This window comes from Rhipicephalus sanguineus, chromosome 11 (assembly GCF_013339695.2).
Source record: "Rhipicephalus sanguineus isolate Rsan-2018 chromosome 11, BIME_Rsan_1.4, whole genome shotgun sequence".
Taxonomy (NCBI): domain Eukaryota; kingdom Metazoa; phylum Arthropoda; class Arachnida; order Ixodida; family Ixodidae; genus Rhipicephalus; species Rhipicephalus sanguineus.
The window spans coordinates 116,850,386-116,857,696 of NC_051186.1; the positions used below are offsets into that span (position 1 = coordinate 116,850,386).

At 42.6% G+C, this 7,311-nt stretch overlaps 1 long non-coding RNA gene across 1 annotated transcript; it reads left to right on the forward strand.

The window, feature by feature from the left end:
• Window positions 1-355: 355 nt before the first annotated feature.
• On the forward strand, window positions 356-7,211 carry LOC119373942 (uncharacterized). Its single transcript, XR_005180027.2, has 3 exons — window positions 356-580; window positions 5,463-7,007; window positions 7,124-7,211. It is a non-coding gene; the product is annotated as an uncharacterized LOC119373942 (long non-coding RNA).
• The last annotated feature ends 100 nt before the right edge of the window (window positions 7,212-7,311 follow it).

The window sequence follows — 7,311 nt, forward strand, 5'->3', positions numbered from 1 at the left end:
TTATAGCGTTAATGTAACGATATATTCCAATATTATGATTCACGGGAAAGTGTTCCTTTCCCATTTTAGGAACTTGTAAGAAATCGTGTCAGAATTGAGAGAAGAACGAGGAACGGGCTTACATTTCATCTCATTTTCATTGTACTTTAGAAGTTACTATTAAATATAACGCGTAAGAAAGGGTTGAAACTCCACCGCGGAGATTGCTCAACTGCGAGCCTGTATTCAGGTAAATTTCGCAGCTATGTCTTGTCTATTCTTTCTTGAGAGCGGCAACAAAAGATGCGTTCTTTTGAAATCAACAGAAGGCAATACAGCGAAACTGAAGAATCACTTTTCTTCACTCTATTCAAGTGCCAGAGAACGGTATTTTGCAAAAACCCAAGAGCTCGACCGCGACTACCTGCTGTGTTTGCGAACAAGTGCGCGTGCCTGCGAGTCCTTTGTGCAGATCTGCATCGAATAAGTAAAAACAGCTATGAAGTCTCCTGTTAAATATTTTCACCTTGCTTCCATTACGATGTTCTTAGGAAGGTTAATGCTCACAGCTACCCAGCAACCGAAGACGCCTTATTTTATTGTAAGTACCCAGGAATAGTTCGAACGTGGCTATCCCACATCAAAATAATGGACGTGGTATTAAGCAAAAATGAGATGCTTCAAATAGCACCTAAGATTTAAAAAAAAGTCATCCTTTCTAATCACGCACCCTAATTGATATCGTTGCTCAATAATTACACAGATTCAACATATTGTAATTTATGCGCCTCCTTGAAGCGCTCAGAAATATAATGTATAGCCTTCATTTTTTTGTTTGTGCCGGGATTTAGAGTTTATTTGATTTATTTAAATTGTAATTCGCAAATGCTGAACGGACACGTGTTTTCTTTTAGGAGGCTGTGCTTACCTGGGTAAATCATTTATATCTGCTGTCCATCTGAACAAGGAATGTCTCGATGTATTGCGCTCTTCTTGAATGCGTTCGACCACTCTTTTGAAATTCCATGCGTGATGCGAGCATACGCAGCACCGATTCTGCTTGAATGCACCTTGGCTAACGTATAGTGTTGCCATTAATGAAATAGTCAATAATAAGATTGTAGTGTGTGGCTAATTCTATGGAGGCGTCCTGTTATTAGGCAGAATCCTGTTACGCTCAAAATTTTCCATTTGCTGCCTATCGTAATCGTCATTTACTAATATTCACCTAGTCCAATAAGTGTTCAAGGCTGTTTGTAAGGAAATGTTCCAGGTTCGAAATTGATGTGGAGTAGCTAATAATGCAAAATGTTCATAACTCAGCCAAGCTCACCTTTATTATATTTTTTTGCTTTGTGATTAACGCTGCTCAACTCATTTTGGTGACGAATATTCATCGTGATTTGGTGTCTGACTAGACCATGAACACGAGCAAGTGAATTTTGCTTTTTATGGAATACAGTGCACTGCTGACAATTAAACACATCAAAACTGCGGCTCAACAAAAGTAGTATACATTACAATAAAACGGCCTAATGTTACTGATTCGGCACGAGTTTTTCCTTGCCCAGTAAAGCGATATAGAGGAGCTCTGGGGACACCGATATTATTGCATATATATATTCGTAATATTGCCACGTTGCAAGTTAAACTCCAAATACTTTCTTCAGTGATCTTGTGAACAGCGAAACCAAAAACACTCACAGAACATCTGCAGTATTATTAAATGCGAAGCATTTCTTAGCGAACCTCTCACACTTTGAGCGTTTCTATCTATCTATCTATCTATCTATCTATCTATCTATCTATCTATCTATCTATCTATCTATCTATCTATCTATCTATCTATCTATCTATCTATCTATCTATCTATCTATCTATCTATCTATCTATCTATCTATCTATCTATCTAGCTAGCCGCCTACGTCTGGGTGCTCTCATGATCGCCTCCTTAACTTGGTGTAGACCAAAATTTGCATGGGAGGGTAAGAAGTTTTGACGAATATGATTGCCGGGTCATGACATGAATAACGTTAAAATCCTGTCGCGTACGTCGTCAAACCCTTTCCACTAGACACGTGTGGCACATACCCGTTTGCCATGGGCCACGGTGTACGGGTATGCGCCCAAGGTGATTGACAGTTTATATCTACCTAGGAACGGCGAGAACATACATTGGTAACCTAAATGCTAGAGCGTTAAGGAAAACCAACATACGTAGCGTTGACTCAACGAATTGAAAAAATGAAACTTAGGATCCCAGCAGAGAATCCAACCCAAGTATTCTGCGTGGCAATCAGGTATTCTACCACTGAGCCACGCCAGGTCTATAAACTGGTTTGGAAAAACAGCCTACGCAGGCGTAATGTCGGTGCAACGTCAACTGTGGTTGTGGTGCTGGCTATCTAAATTTACAAGAAAGCAATAAACACTACATGATACCCCTACGATGTGTACTCCTACGATACAGGCGTCATATCAGATGAACGCCTCTAGTTCCAGTGTTGGCTCCACTTTTATAGTAGTCTAATAAACATTACGTTTTATTCCTACGATTCAGCAAGGTATATTGAAGCATTGCTCGACCACGGAGGAATACATTAACGAAAGTTACAAATGATATCCACATCACCGCACCGTAAAGTGCACTTCGTCCACCAGAACGACGCAGTGTCCTCTTCATTTCTTACGAGGCTGGGCGATGGCCTCATGCTGACCGAGGATGATGACAGATTGATTGACAGCCGCTTTGTAGACTAGGCTACGTAGGTCACATACGCCGAGGTAGTCTAGGAATAGGACAGACACCATCCGCTGATGTTGGTCTACGTAGCACTATCCAGGCCTACCAGCCTCGACGGCCTATACCTGACCAACGCGAAGAGTGGCTTCAGGTTCTGACATGTCGCCGGCTCTGTCGACAGACAATTTTTTGACGAAATGACCGAGGCATCCACGAATTCCAACAGCTCTACTATACCACATACTTCACTAGACATGGACCCCTCGTCACCACGATCACGACCGGATCCTATAACAAGTCATGACCAGCTGCTGGTGCTCTCTGATCACGGTGATGACGCACTTGTTCAAGAACTGTCGAGAACTTCTTGCAAACATGCACACGGGATCGTGAAACGTGCGTGCGTTCTCGGGACACGTATAAGCACTACATATCAGCTTACCGCTTCTGGTGTTGGTAATACCGACCTTGCCATTGGCAGCGTTACCCAACCGTGAACAACTGGTTATATAACACATATGCGGCTCTTCAACATATATATGTGTGCGTATAAAATTTATACAAAGCTTTAGCGTCATTTTTTAACATGTCGCTCAGTAAAAAGCATTACGCCAGTCACCTACCCGCCGCATGCTTCGCAAACATCGACTCCCACGGTACGTGGGATCTGCCGAATTTTTTATCTGGGCTTTGTGGGAGTAACGCCCATCGCGCGACTGGTTCCTGCGCGACACGTGCTGCGCACTAGCAATGCGCGTGGCACAGTCATGCTCTTCAAGAGGAGCAGCTAACTCCCCGGCGGAACAGTCGACGACGGACCCGTGTGCGCGCGTGCGGTGTGTGCCCCGCCGAGGCGAATGTTAGTGGGCGCTGTCATGGCCCGTGAGTTTCGTGTTGTTCTAGTGCGTACCTATGACCTTTGTCTATTAATAAATCTTTGAGATTCATCTTTTATCTACTGCTTAGATTTCTTGGGGGCCAACGGCCTGAACTCCTCAGCTTTCATGTATCAACACCCCGATATGTCTATGAGGCACACCTTAGTGGACGGCTGCCGAAATTCCGTCCATCTGGTGTTCTTTAACGGGCACTAACTTTGCACAATGCATGGACCTCTAGCATTACGCCTCCATTGAAATGCAACTGCCGCGTGCGGGATCGAACCGCGGCCATCGAATCAGCAGCCGAGCACCGTAACTACTGTACTAGTGCTGCGGAATGGGCGCCTCCATTACATTACATTTCCATTCCGGGGAATTAGAACTTGCCGCGATTCAATTCCTTCCAATTCCTCCGAATGAAAAAACTCCGAATGAAAAGCCCATTCCCACCCTGGGAATGTCCGGGCAGTTCAATTCCGTTCCTGTAATTCCTCAACGTATGAAAGGCATCTTGATAGTTTTATCGAGATAAGAATGAACGCCTCGTAAAGCTGACGTTATCAGATGCATTAAGAACTGCAAAGGTACGCAAAATACGTTACAACACGTTACCAACTTCCAGCGACAGTAGCTTGCTACCATATCTCGTGCAGTACAACCACCCTGCTGATTCCCATAGGGGCAGTTCTCCCGTTACTTATAGTATTTGCATGGTCAGCTTGTTTGAACGAATGGTGATGCTTGAATATTCCATTCTTCCAAGCGTTGTCCCCATTCCATTCCCTGGTCGCTAAAAGGTGGAATGATTCAGGAATCATTCTAATTCCGGAGTGGCAACTCTGCAGCACTGTACTGTACCGCCACGGTGGACAAAGAACTACAGTGGCTGCTACCGTAGTCAGTCGTCGAAATCCAATCTACGCATAATTGTGTTGGCTAATGATACATTAGTCATGGCACATTGAAGAACAATCGGTGATTCGCCTGCACGCATCGCGCACGCTATTCCACTAAAAGAGCCCCAAACATTTGAGAAGGGTTCTACACGTTCGCGTTGAGAAATAACACGTATACATGTTCTGGCCAGTTAAACCCCGATTACTACCGAAAGGAATGCAAATCACTCCTTGTTTTTCCATTCCTAATATATCCTGCATAGTTTGGCGAGTAAAGCTAGCGTGATTGTTAAAAACACACAACGCAAATTGCTATACCTGTCTTGTACCAATCGTGATATATTTCATAAATGCGTAAACATTTTTAAGCCGACTGAACGTGAAAACCGTTCCTCTGTCCGTCCCTCTGACACCAAGGGCGATCATCGCCGTGAAAAAAAAATAATAGAAACAAAGTAAAGAATCACTACAAAACTGGGGTCTTAACCCGGGCCCATAAGCTTCGAAGGCAAGCATCTTAACCACTGAGATACGCACGACAGCAATTTTTGTCATCTATGTCCCACATAATTCAAAACATTAGAATTACACTTACAACCATAATACATACGTCGCCAGAAACAGAAGAAGCCATTTCAAATGTCAGGTAGCGCACTCCGGAATGGGGTCAAAATATAAACAACACTGCACACTTGTGCAGCTTCGCTGAAAACAGGCCTCCTCAATCGCGGTGACTCGGCGTGTATGTCAATCATGAAGCTTTTCCATAGCGAGTAAAGTCTCAATAATATAAACACATCGTATGTTGTATTATTGGTGACGCTATTTTTGGAAACGACGTCCTTCTTTATGTGGATGGTATTGCTGTCCTTGTAATGGTTTGAAGCATTCATAACACCATCGATGACGTAAACATCATCATTGAAATGTACTTCTCTTATTTCTTCTCTTATGTCATTGCAGAATAAGCCTGAACGTGCGCCGTGCAATTCAACCAGCCAGTGTAAACATGGTTTGTGCTGCTTGAAGAAAAGGCAATCGCAGCCAACTTGTCAACCTCTTGCGAAATTAGCCCAAAAGTGCTCTATCACGCCAAAAGGGGGCGTATATAAAAACTATTGCCCCTGTGCTCAATATGGTAATACAAAATCTCTGCACTTCATTGTGATGCTTTACTTAAGGCTTGTATTTAAAAGCTGCGAGGTGCTCATTTACCTTGGTAATTTTTATGCTCTATCTTGACCCCAAGTGCATCAAAAGTGCAACCTTACGTAATCGTAACCTTATGTTTGAGAACAAAGAGAAACCTCCGCAGTGTACGATGGTAGTTCACCAAGCTGCACCTTTCGTGCACAATCCCATTGCTTGAAATAAAGTGCAACAGCAGTAGCGGCGTGTTGATATTGTGCCCAAACTATTTTAATATTGAATATCCAGCGCCTGTAGGGGAGGCCCTGCTTAGACTAGCAATCACTGCTTTCTGTTCGATTATACACTTTCCTGGCGACTGCTGAATCTCGACAAGCGCAAAACTTTCGCACTTAGAACGCCGTGCGTAAATTGGTTCGGTGCATAATAATGAAGGTGTCCTCACTCCAAGAATTTTTACGAATGCATAATCAAATCTCCGAAATGGACACCTTTGCCGGAAAACAAATGTATTTCCTAAAATCTGTAGTGTTATCTCCAGAAAAGGTAAGTCTGAAACCAAGGCTCCATAATAAAACATCCGAGCATCCATTCCTGTCATGGTATCAGTTTGAGCTTTCTAAGACACTTTGTATGATATCCTTTGCTACTGTAGTGTCAACACAAAGCGAAAACTAACTTTACAAGTATGCCTTTCTTTTCGCGCTCCTTTCGGTCTTATTCCTTATCTTTTTCGTCGTTCGAAAATTTTATTACGACCATTTGTCCAAGTTATGGGCATCCTCGGGAGGCTTTCACAGGTAACATATTTTGGAGAGTTTCATCTCTCTCTTAAGAAAAGTCAAATAAGACAAAAAATTATCCCATCACAGTATTTCTTTGTATATGAACGTTTTGAGAATTGCAAGAAGTAGTATACTGCGTAACACATTTTAACTATAGTTATGGCCATTATATGCACTCTAATTATAAATTATACATATTAGGACACAGAGAGCTACATATTAAAGGCAGTGCCAAAATAAATACTTTTCTTTTACTTCTTCTAGGCGCAAATATATCCGAGAAATGCAAAATTTCCATACAGATATTGTTCTTGTCGGACAACAAAAGGGTACTGATGGTTATGACGTACGCTGACGCAGCTTGTTGTCAACTTTTTGCACAGCTTGCCTACCTTGCAGCGTACTGTTCGGGACGAAAGGAGGGAAATCTGCGCTTAAAACGTGCGACAAATCTCTATAACTTCGCTCTCTCTCGACAGATTCTTACAATTTTTGCGGCGATTTCTTCGTGATGAGATAAGATCCGATACTGAGGTCACTTGATGTTTTATTTGAAAATCACTTCAAGGGCCAGGTATGGCTAGTTATATTACCAAACTGTATAATTTTTGTTAGTTCTCATCCTGTAAAGTTGCTTTCAATTATTATTTCAATTTATATATTTCTCTTCTGCATATTTCTCAATTTCAGCTCGCTGCCTTGTCACCAGCCATATATGTGTACTAGCACAGCATGGGCCCCCAGCCTGGGCCCTCCTAAATAAAACATGGGCACTACTCTCCCATAGCAGTGTTTCTGACTTATGGATACTCCTTAAGGCAAAAGCATCTGATGCGTCGTGAGAAGAGTCACGTGGCCGGCGTGTAGTACAAAAAGGA